General features: G+C 38.8%; 1 long non-coding RNA gene across 1 annotated transcript; it reads left to right on the forward strand.

The window, feature by feature from the left end:
- Nucleotides 1-388: 388 nt before the first annotated feature.
- Nucleotides 389-10,752, forward strand: LOC120219743. Its single transcript, XR_005525377.1, has 3 exons — nucleotides 389-532; nucleotides 4,847-4,849; nucleotides 10,742-10,752. It is a non-coding gene; the product is annotated as an uncharacterized LOC120219743 (long non-coding RNA).
- The last annotated feature ends 6,870 nt before the right edge of the window (nucleotides 10,753-17,622 follow it).

Raw genomic sequence — 17,622 nt, forward strand, 5'->3', positions numbered from 1 at the left:
AGTCCCATTGTTTTTACTAAAATGGGACTGATTGGGTAGTTGTATGTGACTTAGATTCACAGCAAGGCACTTCTCTCACCCTACAACATGGATTTATTGGTGCCTTTGTTCTGAGAAGTGATTTCAAGTTTCCATTTCCAGGAAAGTTCTATTCTTTTTGTTGTTGCTTCTAAATATTTATTTGTTTATCTATCTATTTATTTATTTATTTATTTATTTATTTCCAAATTAGTTAGCATAGTGTGCAGTAATGATTTCAGGAGTAGATTCCAGTGATTCATTCCCTATGTATAACACCCAGTGCTCATCCCAACAACTGCCCTTACCCATTTAACCCTTTTCCTTGACCGCACCCCTCCAGCAACCCTCAGTTTGTTCTCTGTATTTGAGTCTCTTATGTTTTGCATCCTCCTTGTTTTTATATAATTTTTGTTTCCCTTCTCTTATATTCATCAGTTTTGTATGTTACATTCCTCATATGAGTGAAGTCATATGATATTTGTCATTCTCTGACTGATTAATTTCGCTTAGCGTAATGCTCTCTAGTTCCATCCACGTAGTTGTAAATGGCAAGATTTCATTCTTTTTGATTGCCATATATATATATATATATATATCACATCTTTATCCATTCATCCATCGATGGACATTTGGGCTCTTTCCATACCTTGGCTGTTGTCAATAGTGCTGCTATAAACATTAGGTTGCATGTGCCCCTTTGAAATAGCACACCTGTATCCCTTGGATAAATACCTAATGATGCAATTGTTGGGTTGTAAGGTAGTTCTAGTTTTAAATTTTTAAGGAAACTCCACACTGTTTTTACAAAGTGTCTGTACCAATTTTCATTTCTACTAGCAGTGATGTGGAGAAAGTTGTATTCTTTTTGCACAAAGTGTCTTCATTATTATATTCTCATTACCCTCTTATGATGGCTAATTGTGTGTGTCAGCTTGACTGGGTCATGCAATGCCTGGTTCAACTTTATTTCTGTATGTATCTGTGAGGGTATTTCTCAAGGAGATTAGCATTTGAACTGGTATACTGAGAAAAGCAGACGGCTTTCTCCAGTGTGAATGGGCCTCTACTAATCCATTGAGAATGTGAATAGAACTAAAAGGCATAAAAAGGTTGAATTAATCCTGCCTCACTGTTGAGCTGGGTCATTGATCATCAGACGTTGGCACTTCCGGTTCTAAGGCCTTCAGACCTGAACTGGAATCTATACCACCGGTTTTCCTGTCCTTCCAGTTTGCAGACAGTAGACTGTGGGACATCTCAGACTTCACATCATGTAAGCCTGTCCCTTATAATAAAACTCTTGGTTCCATTTTCTTTTCTCTGAAGAACTCTGACAAATATACCATCCTTAATCAACAGAGCATTCTTAAAACCTTACATGACCTGTCTCATACAGACTATATTATCTAGATATATGTGTTTATGAAAAAGATTTAAGTCTAAAATACCTGAAAGTGTCCCATTGTGTTAAATAGATGTCTCCATGTTTCATCACAGATATGCATAGTTAATTGTTGAATGAATGAATGAATGAATGAACAGTGTTAAGCAAGTCCCCTCTTTATTATCCCACTCCTCCTCTTCTTAGTATATACTTTCTGCTTCTTCTCCACCCGTTCCCTCATGGACCTTAATTTTGGTGTCTTACATATGTTATTTCCAATAGCTCCTCTTTCCTCTCCTTCTCTCATTGACTAGCTCAACTTACAACTCTAGATTTTACATATTTATTTATATTTCTAAGTTTATATAGAGACAGAAAGTCATACTCCTAAAACTCCAGTCAATCTCCTCTCTAAACAATGCCTTTGTTGAAAGAAAGAAAGAAGTGCAGAGAAGGGCAAGAAGAAAAAAAGAAAAGAAAAGAAAGCAAAGGGAAAACAATGGAAGGAATGATTCGGGCCTCCTGCCTTTAATTTTCACATGTGTCTAATGAATACATAAAATGTACAATGCTTTTCTGGAAATCAAGGATTTTGGGGTTTATAAAGTGTTTAGTTAAGGCACTACTAATAATTTTCTCTCCCTTTGAGTGTGTGTGTATTTGTGTGTGTGTGTGTGTGTGTGTGTGTGTTGCTCTACAGAAAGGCAAGATACATATCCTTAATTGCTCTGGTGACAAAAATAGTCACTGGTAGTGGTCTACTGGTAAACAGGCATTTCGGGGAAAACAAAACAAAAACAACCCCCCCTCCCCCGCGATTTGTAGTGTTTCTTGGCTTCTGTGGCTTCCTCTTTGGCTACTTTCAAGCTACTAATATTTGATAACTCACTCTTAAAATTCCTGAATGGTTAGCAATGAACTCTCATGACCTACAACAAGCAGGCTACAATAAACCGCTGGAACTTTGGGGAGATGTTTTACACACACTATACATGTATATTACACAAGAAACATATTTAATACATATATTAAATATTAAATATATATGTTATATATTATTTATTTCACTACATTTATTAAACAAAACAGCTCATCCAATAGGGATACTTCATAAGGGCAGAAATTGCTGTTCCTTATACAAAAAAGGGTGGTGAGAATTTTTTCCAAGCTATAAATTAAAACTGATTTTATTTATTTGGTATAAGACAGAAGAACAATTGTAAACATAAAGCTGCTGAGAATCAATAATTTGGTCTTTTAAACTAGATACAAAATTAGGTTATGAAATCTGGATGGTAATGGAGAAATCAAATCAATGCTTTTATTTTAGAGAAAAGGGATGTTGGGTACCAGATAGATGAATGCTTTTGCTTGTAGTTAAATGGCAAGTTTACACCATAGTCAAGACTATAATTTCTGGATATGTTGGTGGTTCTTTGTTTACTGTATCAGTAGCTCTAGTGAATAGAATTAACCAAGCAATGTTAGAAAAATAACATTTTCCTTAATACCATTGAATATTTTTATTCTTCCGATAAGTTTTCATGATCCATCTTCAAACCATATGCATTCATTTACTTGCGGTGCATCTAGTCAACACATATATTTTGTGCCTGTGGTGTTCCAGACTATACTTCAGGGCACAGAGCATATACTGGGGACAAAAGGCGAGTCCTTTTCATCAATAGATCTTCTATCTTAGTTTGAAGGGGAAAAAAGGACAGAAAACTAGAAAACAAAGTGCTATGTTATAAATCTTCAGGAGAGCAAGAGGGGAAATGGAGAGATCAGTAAGAAGACTGTGATAGCCCAGGGATGAAATAATGTAACCCTAGAAATGGTAAGAAATGGTTGAATATGGTCTACATTAAGACGGTGTAGTTCACGGGGTACGGTGAGGTATCTCATCAAGATTTTGAAGGGAAGAAGGAATTTGAAGATGTCACTAGATCTTTGACCCAGGCAGTTGATTGGATGTGATGTCATTTACTGAGCTAGAAAAGATGCTGTGTGAAGGGTTTTAACAGCTTTCTCTCCTTTAGATGTATTAATTGTGAGGAATTTCTTGGGTGTGGAGCTCAGGTGAAAGAGGATAGGTTAAGATTTAGTTTGTGAATGTTCAGTGTACAGTTGCTTTGGAAAGCCATGAAACTCAGTGAGGTCATCCAGGCAGTGAGGCAGGCATGAAAACTGTCTCAATACATGAGCTCCACACTACTACAAAAATGCTCAGTGGAGTACCTTGAAATTAACTCAATCACACTGAAAGACAAAGAAAACTGACACACACACACACACACACACACACGGGGGGTCAGTGTAGAGAGAAAGAAATAACAGTATTATACATTTATTAAGTAATTTAGGGACATCACTTTATTTAATTTTCAGCAGAGCACATTTTCTATAAAAGCGAGGAAACCCAACAAAGATGACTGAGAGTGTTCAGCTGGTAAAATATGAGGAAAATCAGGAGAAATTAAACAAAATATATTAGATAAGGGAAGGTTTGGATCTCCCAACACTGCAAACAAGTCAACTACGTGAGAACTTGAATGGCCCACCGGGTTAGCCACGTTAAAGTCACCAGCAACCTTGGTGAAGGCAGTCCCCATGGTAAGGTGGAGGGAAAGAGCAGATGGGAGTGAGTTCAGGAAAGAAGGGCTAGCATGGATATAAGGCCAGGTTTCTTAGCATCTGCCCTGAGCTAGAGAAGGAGGGAGGTAGCTATAATGTTGAGATGGGGGGAGCTCTTATCGAATGTTTTGCACCGTACAACAGGGGATATTAGAGGTGATTCAGCAAAGAAATCTTAATGCTGCATGAGGGAAAGGGATAATCATGGAAGTGAAATACCTGAGTAAGTAATTGTTTATAGGATTTGCTGCCCAAATCCAGGATTTGTCCTTCCCAGGAGGGAGGATGTTAATCCATTGCAGTAGGAAAGGGGGTTAGCCTAGGTACAAAAGGGTATATAAGGGTGTAGATACAGATAGATGGGTGGATTAGGGCGTGTGCAGAAATATAGGGCTCTCTTCTGGCTTATTAGGGAGAGACGATGCTTTCCCAGGTCACCTTGGAAGAATGCATGAGAGTGTAAAGAATTTGGGAGAAGCTGAACCTGAGGAGGAAATCTACATAGCCTTAGAAGAAAGGCTGCATGAAGAGAGAATCTTAGGAGTCCAGGAGGTAAACAAAGAGAGTTTGATGGGGCACCTTTGAACACTCTGCTGGAGAAGGGAGATCATCAGTCATAATCCCAGCTTCCTTGGGTGTAAGGTGTCTCAGCTGAAGACTCCAGTTTGGTGAGAGATGGGGGTGGGGCACACTCTTGATAAGAGTCAGAGGAGGCTTCTGTATCCACCACTCAATCAGCTGGGGAAGCAGAAAAGGCTGTCCCTTAAATACAGCTCTGGGAAGTAATAAAACTAACCAGGAAAGATGGTCTAACCTAAAGCCACTCGAGCTCTAGTGATTCTTCTAAAATGAAAACTAAGTGAGGCTTCTAACCTATGAAGAAGACTCACTGATAACCTAACAAAGGGATGTCCCTTTCCTCTACCTCATTCATTTGTGCTGGCCTTTCCTCCTCTTCCTTCCTCCAGAGAAGGCACCCTCCTCACTCACCCCTGGCATAATCCTCTTAACCTCAGCATCTATCTCCCCTGGTCATGCCTTATAATTAGCATATTCTCTGCCTTTTGTCGGCCCCTCTGGCCCTCAAAGTATATATATTCCATTCCAAGAAAGCAATGACTTTGATCGCCATTCAGTCCGAGGCACACTTTAGGGAGTTCTGGGCGCATAGAAGGTTCTCAAAAATATATGAAGGGATTCGTGAATTTGCAAACCTGGATCTAAGTAACATCCTTACCTGAGCCACCTGCTTTTGAAAACGTGGTCGGCTTGTGGAGTTTGGTTTGATCCAGTGTGCAGTCATCTGAGGGAAAGGGTTTCCTTTTGGAAGCAATTGTATAAGCCATCAGCTCCCTTGAGGGTGCTTTTATCAACTCTGAAAGCAAGTTTTGCCCTTCATCAGCTGTTTGTGGGAGGGCTGAGCCGACCTCTTCTGTGTTCAGATTGGAACCCTTCCCGCATCCTCCTGAGAGATGGGCCTTCCGGTAAGATCTCTGGGCTGCTGCAGACTGCCAGGGACTGTGAGTCCCCTGTCCCTGCAGCAGGGAAGGTTACATTCAGTCACTTGCGATTCCAATATGCATCCAAGCCGCCTCTTTCACTCCCTCGCTTTTTTTTTTTTTCTTCCCTTGACCTGAATTAATCCTCTCATTATCTGCCTCCCACGTGGATCAAATCCCGCTCCAACTTTTGTCCGCATCCTGGCCCTGCGTTTGTCAGTCTCCCTGGGGACTTTGCAAAAGCCAGTGTTGAAAGTCCACTTTTTCAGACCCAGGCCCAACCGACAGCCACAGAACAAAGAACAGTGAGCTGCTTTCCTAGGAAACAGCACCTCCGGGTGTCCCCCTTCTAAGAATGTCATCTCCTGTCTGCAGACTTCTAAGGATTAAATAAGGGAAAGAGACAGCAAGAACTAATTTGTGTGGAAAGCTGCTTTGTGCCGGGAGTGAGGAGGGGTCCATTTTCGTGGTTTATCTCAAATAATGGTTGCATGCAGCCTAAAAATTAACAGTCATCTCTGTAAAATGTAACATTTTACTTTTTTAAAAATGTTTATTGATTTTTTAGAGAGAGAGAGAACGTGTGAGCGGGGGAATGGGAGAGAGAGAGGGATAGAGGATACGAAGTGGGCTCTGCGGAGAGCCGGATGGGGAGCTCGAACTCATGAGCCATGAGATGACGACCTGAGCTGAAGTCAAATGCTTAACAGACTGAGCCACATAGGTGTCCCTAAAATGTCACATTTTAAACAGGAAATAAGAGTATGGCTCTCCTTTGTTCAAATGCTTAGGTGACCTCCCATGATGCAGAGACTAAAACCCCAAGCCTGGTCCATGGCCACTGGGGCCCCCATACCTGCGTGACCTTAGCACTCCCCCTCCACCACCATAGCCCCTTGCTTTCTAGCAATGGGATCTTGTGCATTTTTGCATACGTTGTAGTATCTACCATTTACCCTTTGTTCTGAATTCCCTGTTCTCCTCCCTCCATCCATATAATCACATGTGTCACAATCCCTGCCTACTCAAAGCTTTCCCAACTGTCATCTTTCCATTAAGACCTTAGCTGGCCACTCTAACAAGGTCACCTCCAAGTCTGGAAATAAAAGAAATGCGCTACCCATGGCTTATTGACATCGACTTCAATGTCAATGTCAATTATTTTACCTGGTAAAATAATCATATTTGGATTATTGGTGTTTATGGCCACCCTATTTTTAAGTTATGTCTCCTCATTCATTGCCTGCCTTACTTGATTGTTTTAGATATTTTTTCATTTTCAGTGTGTATTTTATTACTTATGTGTCCCATGAGAATGTGTGTTCCCTGAGGTTAGGACCTAGTTGCTTACTGCTGGCTCTCTGGCATCTGGGAAGATGCTGGGGCAGAACTGTCACCAGGTAAATATGGTTGAAGGAATGAAGTGAGCAGGTGGAAGCACAGAAAATGTAAATGACTTGTTCAAGTTACCAAGCTACTGGACAAGGTTAGACGAGATTTGAAGCACATCTTGATTCCGAAGCCTATACAAAATGAACTTTTCTTTTTTTTTTTTGGTCATGTGGTCATTTAAATTGTAAAGGCAACAGGGGACGGAAAGCAGTAGTCAGCCCTGAACCTATGATCATACAATTTGGCAAGAAAAAGAAGGCAGCCCTGACAGAAGATTTGGCGTCCCTCTGTCAGGCAGGGGTTTCATCTGGGGAGTCCCAGGGAACTGTGTGTGTGTGGCCTCCGCTTCCATGCCCACTTGAATTTGGGCAATTTTGTTTAGCTTCAGTTTCCTCAGCCACATGATGAAATTGGGAGTAATCAGTAAAATGATCATAATGTACTCTGAGATTCAGGCAGCCTGGCGTTGAATACGTATATTCTGATACCAACTCTGATCTTGGCCAAGTTGTTTAAATTTGCTAACCTGGTGCTTCCTTGTTAAACCCAGTGTAAATTGGAGAGAAAAGTAGTATCTTCATTGTAAGGTAACTATAAGTTTACCCACATTATTCCTTAGTGCAGTGTTTAGCATACGCCAAAGATTGCTTACTATTACTAATTTTGTTCCTTTCTTTCTCTCTTTCTCCTTCTTGTTATTATTCATATTACTGTTGTAATTAATAGCAGTAAAAATTGTTTGTGAGGTAGAGGCAAAATTATGGCCCTTTCTGACCATAATGTCAATGTTTCTTGAAGACAGAAACAGCATTGTATGGATATTCTGTGTCTAACTTTATTATGAGAATTTAGGGTTATAAATATAAAATATCCTGACAAATATTTGTGTCTTGATTGAGGGGAAACAATTAAATAATAAAATCAACGTAGCTTTTTTGAAAGTGCATTTATTTATTTTGAAAGAGAAAGCACAGGAGTGGGAGAGGGACAGCGAGAGGCAGAGAATCCGAAGCAGACTCCACATCAGCAGCACAAAGCCGGACACAAGGCTCTAACTCACCAACCGTGAGATCACGACCTGAGCCAAGACCATGAGTTGGATGCTTAATTGACTGAGTCACTCAGGTGCCCCTTAATGTAGCTTTTTAACACGGCTAAATACTAGTTGTTGACCATGAATAGACCGGGAAATTTTAGATGAGAACTCTGGCCATTTTCAATGCTCAAAAACAAGAAATGACACTGACTTTTAAGTTTTGGACTCACCTCTTCCCTTATTCTTTTACTGATCTTCATCTGTATGGTAAGCAAATGGGTGGTGATTATTTTGTTTGGTCCCCATGGAAGTCTTTCTGTGCATTACTTATGGCTCCTACCATGGTCTCCCTTATTTCATAAAGCTCTGTGTACTTGTTTTATGTATCTGCTATATTTTATAGTCAAGACATATTTATATTCAATAAAACATTTACTGGGCATTTCTTAAGTGCCCAGCATGGGGAAGGTAGAGGTGGATTAGCACAGAGTGTGAAGGAGCAGGGCTTGATCAAACGGGGACAGAGATACACAAACAACATAACTCAAGATTTCCTAGATTGTCCCTGCCTGTGAGTAAAGTTGGATCAGTACAACAGCGAGAGCAGAAAACTCTCCCTAACTCAAGCTCCATCTGTAGATCCACTGAAAATGTAACTTCAGAGATTCTTATGCCAGAGAAGTCAGGATTGCAGGTGCTGTGCACCCGGACAAGGTGTTCTTGTGAAACATTGGACAAGCCATGGATTGGGGCACCCCATGACAATCCCTGAGGTTCATGAAAAAGGGAAGTTCCTAGAAGCAGCATCTGACTAAAGTGCAAGATTGCTGATTAGAAATTAGTTCATCTTTTGGATTTAGGTCAGGTCAGGATTTCAAGTTTATGAGTTGAAGCTCCCTGTCAGGCTCTGTGCTGGCAGAGTGGAACCTGCTTGGGATTCTGTCTCCTTCTCTCTCTGAACTTCCTCCTCTCTCTCTCTCAAAATAAATACATAAACTTAAAATAAATATAAATAAGTTCATCAAACCAAAGGGAATTATGAATACAGGAATAAAGAGGGGTTTCAAGTTCACTGCTTTCAATGTTAGGGAAAGTTAGAGGCAGAGATACTTTAAGCCTATTGCTAAATACACTTCATTGTTATATAAAAACATTGCTATGTTTCTAACACATTTACACACTCCCCCAGCATATCTTCATCTAGATGAACACATGTCTTTGTAGACTTAGAGCTTGTAAACATTCCCTTAACAGAAATAATTAGATTGCCTGGTCTCCTGGGATAGTGGTACAAGCTCTAAGTTTGAAAGGGCATAGTAAAAACTCAGTTTTTCCAAATCTCTAAGGATGATTCTAGGGAATATACTAGTACCTATGTTTTCAATACAATACACTGGCCTTCAAACTTTGGAAATGTATGGGGCACCTAAGTGGCTCAGTCAGTTATACGTCCGACTTTGGTTCAGGTCATGATCTCCAGAGGTTTGAGTTTGAGCCCCACGTCGGGCTCTGTGCTGGTAGTTGGGAGTATGTTTGGGGTTCTGTCTCCCTCTCTCTCTCTCCTGTGAACTGGTTCCTATAGTGTGTGTGTGTGTGTGTGTGTGTGTGTGTATACATATACATACATATATATATAGTTCCTATATATGTGTATATATATACAAAATATATATATACATAAATACATACATATATATATAAAATCTGCTATTGATTATGTTTCCCTGAAGAGTCCTAATACACCTACCATGAGGATAATGGAATTTTAACAAAAAAAAGGAATGGATGACAGATTCATTTAGAAAATCTTTTAAAATACAGACTTTAGAATCAGTGATTTGATGGAGAGGTGGAAAGGATAGTCACTGAAAAGAAGGCTGAAGAGGATGTTTAAATTTTGATCCTAAGTGCCTGGAAAAAAATGTATTTCAAATACACTTTCTATCTGGTTATGGCAAAACTAATACAAATCACATGTAGACATCAATAGAGTGGGGTCTATTTCGCTTTCATTTCCCAAGTTATGTCTGACTTGTACAGTTTCTCCCCTCTCTTGTTATCTCTTAAAAAGCCTGTATTTTCAGGGTGCCTGGATGGCTCAGTTGGTTAAGCATCTGACTTTGGCTCAGGTCATGATATCACAGTTCCTGAGTTTGAGCCCCACATTGGACTCTCTGCTGTCGGCACAGAGCCCACTTCGGTTCCTCTGTCACCCTCTTTCTCTGCCCCCTCCCCAACTTGTTCTCTCTCTCTCTCCCTAAATAAATAAATACACTTTAAAAAAAAACTAGATTTAAAGTATCATTTTATGGATTTAATAAAGTATGTCCTTTCTAAGAACTTAGTCATTTCCAATATGCATCTAATCCTTGTGAGTAAGGTAACTATCTCCACTTTACAGATATGAAGAGTCTACAGTGGGAAGCAGCAATAATTGATGATATGATTTATATGGATAAAGACAAGTTTAGCAGTGACTTTTTAATTTCCAATTAAAGATTATCTCTTATGCATATTTATTTAGCATGTAGAATGAATAGTTTATTAATTTACTTCAAACTAGGGATTTGAAGGCCTCCCAAATTGTGTTATAGTTTTTTTCTTTTTTAGAAATCACTGCTTCTTTTCCAAGCTTTAAGTCAAGCTCTGAAGTCTTCAAGAAAATTACTATTGAATTGTTGTCTCCTGGGCTTTCTTTTCACCAAGGGCCATGGCCAAACCTCTGAAACAACCTCCATGGTAATGATTTTAAAGTAGGGACCCCTGGCTGAGACAACGTCTAGACACGGTTACCCAACCAGACTTGGCTATGTTAAGGATTTCAGCCATCTTGACAGTTGCCCTGATCGAATCGATTGTGTGATGATCTACTTTAGTTGGCAAAGCAATTTATATTCTCAGCGTATCCAGACAGTAGGATAACATCATTACTTTTAACAGTAGATTTTTTTTTTAGTGAGGTTTAAATTCCTTTAATAACACTAACCATTTTAAAGTGCACAACTCATCAGCACTCAGTGTATTAATGATGTTATGGAACTACCACTTCCATCAAATTGTAGAATATCTTCTTCACTTGAAAAAAAAAAGTTACCTATTCACTAGGCAGTCATTCTTCATTCCTCACTCCCACCTCCAGCCCCTGGCAGCCACCCGTCATCTGTCTCTAAGAATATACCTATTCTGGAAGTTTCATATAAATGAATCTATACAGTATGTGGTCTTTTGTGCCTGGTTTCTTTCACGTTCATGTACAAGGTTGTAAATCTTTATCTCCATTGTAACATGTGTCAATATTGCTTTCTTTATTCCAGATGAATAGCATTCATTGTCTAGACATTTTGTTTACCTATTTGTCATTGGATAGCTGAGTCATATCTACCTTTTGAGTAGTTTGAATAGAACTACTATGAACATTTGGGTACAAGTATTTGTTTGAGTATCTGTTTTCAATTCAGTGAAATGTTCCACAGGATTAAAACTAACATGGTGGGGAATTAAGAAAGAAGAAATAACTAGAAGGTTTGGGTTCAATATGCTTTCATATGCTCCTTATTTTACTTGTATTTTTATTTAACTTTTTCAACACTGCATTGTCAGAGTGTGGAGAGATCCCTGGCACATATCAGGTGTTCTGAAAATATTCTTGGAATAAATATTACATACTTCATTTTGCTCCCTGCTAATGCTGCTGCTAATATAATAGTCAATAAATATTTCCCAAATAATTACTTTAATTTAAAAGGACAAGAGGTGAGTACATCTAGAAAAAAAAATTCTAGGTTTTACTTAAAATATTCGTATTCTCTCTCTCTCTCTCTCTCTCTTTTCAGAGCCTGCACACGTTATTAGATCACCCACCACCTACTACTTGATGATTTGAAGGTTGTTTTCTTCAAAAGTCTTTGGTGTTACCTCCGAGGGAGCCTCTTAATACTAAGTCAAGAAGTGCCTTGACAAGCTTGAGAGAGAGAATTCCATATTTCCTGTTATTGTTAGTGATTCCCCCTGTTATGAGCCTGTTTTATATCTCTCTGTCAATTATATGTCATGTGTACTGAATTATACAAGCAGGATTTCACAGCAGCACATATAGCAATAGGAGAGTTACAACATGCTGCTCTTATTCTACAACTGATTTGTTATTTAAACTGAGCACCGTAGGCAAAAAAAAAAAAAAAATCATTTGTATTTTTCCTGTTAGTTTTATATTTTCTTTGTATTCTTACAGCACCAGAAGATTTCTCTGGAAAGGAAGGCTATTACTAATGAAGAAAAATAGCCATAATATTTAAGTTCTTACAAAAATACTTCATTTCACAGTTGTTTTGCAATAAATAAAATTTTTCATCATGGTTAAAACTGTGCTTGGTAATTCACTTGAGACATAGAAAAATAATTAATTCTTCTGTACCTTGGGTCTAAGGGTCTATTTGTCAATTTTTCACTTCTGGTTTGAATGTGAAGTTTAAAATTTAGAAGGGTATGGGACTGAATTTTATGATTTACTGATTCATGATTCAGGGAACAGGTGTTCATCAAGCTGAAATTTTAAGAAAAAAATTAAAGGTAAAATAAAGCTTTTCTTAGCACCTGTAGAAAAGCCAAGATTCGCATTTCAGATGATGGATTCTGTCTCAAAATACTTAGTTCATTTTTTGGAGGGTAAAAATAGAGAAAAGGAGGGGAGAGTGTTTTCGATCTGTCTTTTTCCAAGGTCCCACTGCTGCAGCTGGGATGGGGTAAACATTTTAACTATGGATGAATAATGATTTGCATATTTCAATGGCCTTGCCAAGTAGAATCCCCATAGACTTTGGTGATGAGTATTTAATTAGCAGAATGAATATGCTCAGATGGTAAGTCTTCTGGCCCAAGACCATTCCTGTTTTCTCTGCTTCCCATGGCAAGTTCAATGAGTGTTTTATGAAGAAACAATTTGTCTCAACACCACTAAGGACACAAAGCTACACTTCCATCTGTTCGCTTTTCTCTTCCACAGTGAGATGCACAGTGGCTGTGGGGCAGCTTTACCAATAGCTGCAGGTCCATCCAGGCCCTACACCAACCTCCCACTTGCACTTGAAGAACACTGTGGGCAGAGAGCATCTCACGCCCAACCTTTGGGTCCTGGAAGTTCGTTGGCCTCTTGATCTTCCTTACACCTTCCTGCTTTGGAGAAGAATGCTAATTTTCTTTTGTATCCCTCTGAACGGTGGCAGATACAGCTCACTGATCTTTCTAGAGCTGATAGAAAGGACAATTATTTCAGCTTTAAACAGGCTGCACATGTCCTCCGGCTCTGTTTCCCAGAGTATGAAATGCTCTATCACCTTTGCCATGTATTACTTGAAAACGTCTTTATCATTTATTGGAGGGCTAAGTTCATTATAATACTCTAGTAGTTCCAGGAAGGTATGTGGGGTTGTTATACTACCCTCCGCTGGAGGCTCCATGTGTCACCCATCCCTAATCACCTTAACCACTACTCTGTCCATTCTCAGTTCATCCAGGTCTTGATATTGTCTCTTGTCCATGCCCCTGTTGTTTCTCAACCAGTATCACTAAATTGAAGGCAGCTCACCTCAGGTATCTGGAATCATATTTGGAAGGTGCCTCTGCAGGGCTATCCAGGCCAGCTTGGGATTGTCACAGACCCTGCCCCATGTTCTGTTTAGAATATTCACTCTTTTCTAGCTTCCCCAGCTTCCATCTTGGTTTTAGGTGTGGCTCTTTCTATGAGTTTTTCTTGTCCGGTTGTTTGGATGGTCAGCCCTGCTTATTTGACATGTTTCCCAATTGTTCCCTATTATTCCAACCCATTCTCTGGAGCTTCCCATTTCGAAAGTGTTTCCCAGGCTTCAGCCCTATGTGAGGATCAAAGCAGCCCTCTTTGGGGTGCCTGGGTAGCTTAGTCAGTTGAGCATCCAACTTCGGCTCAGGTCATGATCTCACAGTCCGTGGGTTCAAGCCCCGCGTCGGGCTCTGTGCTGGCAGCTCAGAGCCTGGAGCCTGCTTCAAATTCTGTCTCTCTCTCTGCTCCTACCTTGCTGGCTGTCTGTCTCTCAAGATAAAGTTATTTAAAAAATTTTTAAAAACAAAACGAAACAAACGAACAAAAGTAGCCCCCTTTGCTTGGTTCTTGGTGCTGCAGAATCCCATCCAAGAACATGGGCCATTTCCAGTGCAACTGCCTCCCTTCTTTTTAATTTTCTCTCCCTCACTCTGTTACCTGCTTTTTATCTCCATCTATCCCTCAGATGTATATTGAGAAATTGCTAAGTGCCAAGTACTCTAATAAGCACTGGATAAATAAAAGGAAACAAACAAATAAGTGAAAGCACGATTCCTATCATTGTGAGTGTCCTGAGGAAGACATTTGACAAACAGTTAGGCCACAAATGCAACACCAGTATGTGGAAAGCATTCCAGGTGCTAGGCATCATTCTTGTGGCAAAAGAAGGTTAAGGAGAGTATAGAAGAGTTCTAGCCCACTCTGTTATTGAATTGTCCCCTAATGGGGAGAATAGAGACAATGTATGATGGCTTCCAGCAAGTGTGTAGAAAATTAAGTGTGGCTACAACAAGTCCTGTATAAGATCTTAATATATTGGGCTAGATGAGAAATATATCCTGAACATGCTAATATTTAAGCTTAGCATGGAAGAATAACTTGAATTTCATTCGCTGAAGAGATAGGAGAATATTCCAGACCTGTGATTTCATATAAGTAGGCAATAGGTTGTAAGATCAACTTATTTTTTAAGGTATTTTAAATTTAATAACTCATTTGAAAAAAAGCAGATTATCCAATTGAATGGAATAAAGGCACAATTTTTTAAAATGTTATGGATCAAAAGTTATTCATTCTCAAACTGATCACACACAAAATGCAAGTAACTGAAGGATGGCAGGGACACTTTGAGAAAATGAACACGATTTCTCAGAATTAAGAGAATTGAGTTGATGAGGTTTTCATAAGAAGAACATGGGAAGGTTTTATTGGCCAGAGAAGATATACCTCTGCTACATAAATGCTAAGTGATCAACTCTTTGACAGCAAACTTAAGGAGAAAATATTCTCATGTCTAGTTTACAGATGAGAAAAGAAAGCAAAAGACGGTAATTCATTTGCTGAAGGTCATAAAACTAGTCTAGGGCAGAAGTTAAATTAGAACAAGCTCCTTTACACAGCGGTTCAATTATTTTTAAACATAACCAATTGTTTGGAACTTTCTTTAGGTTTCTTCTTATAGACTAAGGTGCCTCTCTACTTCACTCACACTTACTGTTGTGTGCTTGTGTTATCTCCTTCTGTGTTAATTTCCTCAATAGTTTTGTATTCTATTGTATCCCTCTGCCTCCACATGACCACATCTGACTTTTCCTTTTCACTTTATAAATCAGTCCTCACAACAGTAGTGTGAAGTGGGAAAGTAGTTATTATCACAGAGAGGAAGGAAGAGATGCTTGAAAATATTAAATAACTTTTCCAAGGTCATCAGGCTTCTAAGGAACAGAAGAGGAAAAAATAGGTTAAATATTCATCCTGCAAAATTCGGGATTCTTTCAGAGCTTCATTCATAGCACTAAGCCATGACTATGTCTCGAAACCATTGGATAAATTTATGTTTAGACCAGCTTTAAATTTACAGAAAAAATGGGGCTCCTGGATGCCTCAGTTGGTTGAGCGACTGATTTTAGCTCATATCAAAATCTCAGTTTGTGGGTTCAAGCCCCATTGGGCTCTTGTGCTGACAGCTCAGAGCCTGGAGCTTGCTCTGGTCTCTCTCTCTCTCTCTTTCTCTCTCTTTCTCTCTCTCTCTCTCTCTCTCATCTATCTAACTATCTATCATCTCTCATGCTCTGTCTCTCTCTCAAATGAATAAACATTCAAAAAAATTTTTAAAAATATATAAAAATTGGGTAGGTAATACAAAAGGTTCCTATGTATCCCCCAACATAGTTTTGCCTATGACTAACTTCTTACATTAGGATGGAAAGTTGTTAGAATTGATGGACTAATGTTGATATGGTATAGTTAACTAGAGTCCATATTTTATTCAGATTTCCTTACTTCTTACTTAATGTCATTTTTCTGTTCCAGGATGCCATATTATATTTAGCCTCTTAAGAGTCCCCTGGCTATGATACTTTCTTAGACTTCAACATGATTTATCACTATTGTTGTTGACCTCCATCACTTGCCTGAGTCAGCATTTTCAGATATCTCCACTGTAGAGTTATTTCTACCCACTTTCTACACTGTACTCTTCAGAAGGAAAAAGGCAACCCACACTTGAACTAGGAGTTTATGCTGTACTTTGTAAGCATAGAATATCAGCATAAGTTACTTGGAATTCTGCTTGGGAAATCTGTCTCTTCCCCTGCTCAGGAAATCTGTCTCGTCTCCTCTATATATTTATTCAGTCATTTATTTAAATCAGTGTGGACTCACAGATGTTTATACCTGGAGCCATAATTCAATATTTCTTTATTTTTTTGCTCAAATTGTTCCATTCTGAGGCATTCGTGTTGGTTTCTTTTAAAGTCAAGTTTAGGGGTGCCTGGGTGGCTCAGTTGGTTAGGTGTCTGACTTCGGCTCAGGTCATGATCTCACAGTTTGTGTGTTTGAGCCCCGAGTCATGCTCTGTGCTGACAGATTGGAGCCTGGAGGCTGTTTCAGATTCTGTGTCTCCCTCTTTCTCTGTCCCTCCCTGGCTCATGCTATCTCTCTCTCTCTCTCTCTCTCTCTCTCAAAAATAAATAAACTTAAAGTCAGGTCCAAATTTAATTTAATTTCAAAATCCTTCTTTCCTAATATATAAGCAATTAATAGTATTGTCTATATTAACATTGGATCCTGCAACCTTACTATATTCACCAGGAACATTTTTGTTCAGTTTTTTAAATTTCTTACATAGACAGCCATATATGTGAATAAACATTTTGTTTGTTTCTGCCCTTTAAATCCATATATTTTTTCTTATATTCGAATCATGGTGTAATACATAGGGCTCCCAACAAAATGTCGAGTAGAAATGATGAGAGAAGGTATCCTTGCCTTGTTTCTAACATCTAGTTTCTCATTCTTAAATAAGATGTTATCTGTAGACTTTTTGTAGATGTTCTCTGTCAAGTTGAAAATGTTCACCTCTATTAGTTCTCTGAGAGTTTTTAAAAAATTATGAATGAGTATTTAATTTTGTCACATGCTTTTGATGCACCGATTGATATGATAATCTGATTTCTCTTCTTTAGCTTAGTGATGTGATTAACTACATTGATTAATTGCATTAATTGATTTTCAAATCTCACGTTTCTAGAATGAAGCTCACTTGGTCTTACTGTATAATCATTGTTATACATTTTATTATTGTATTCTAGCTGCTCACACTTGGGATTGATTTTTGCATCTGAGTTCATGAGACATATAGGTCTATAGTTTTCCTTTCTTGTACTTTTTTTATGGAGTGTTTATATTAATGTAATACTGAACTCATTGAAAGAGTTAGGAGATAAATGTGTCTGGATCTGGGGTGTGCACTCGCTCTCTGTCTCTCTCTCTCTCTCTGTCTCTCGGAACGTTATTACTTATTGATTCTTCTCCAATAAGATATTTAGTTCCATACAGTTTATCTCTATCTCCTTGT

This window comes from Hyaena hyaena, unplaced genomic scaffold, assembly GCF_003009895.1.
Source record: "Hyaena hyaena isolate Hyena2069 unplaced genomic scaffold, ASM300989v1 scaffold_641, whole genome shotgun sequence".
Classification (NCBI taxonomy): domain Eukaryota; kingdom Metazoa; phylum Chordata; class Mammalia; order Carnivora; family Hyaenidae; genus Hyaena; species Hyaena hyaena.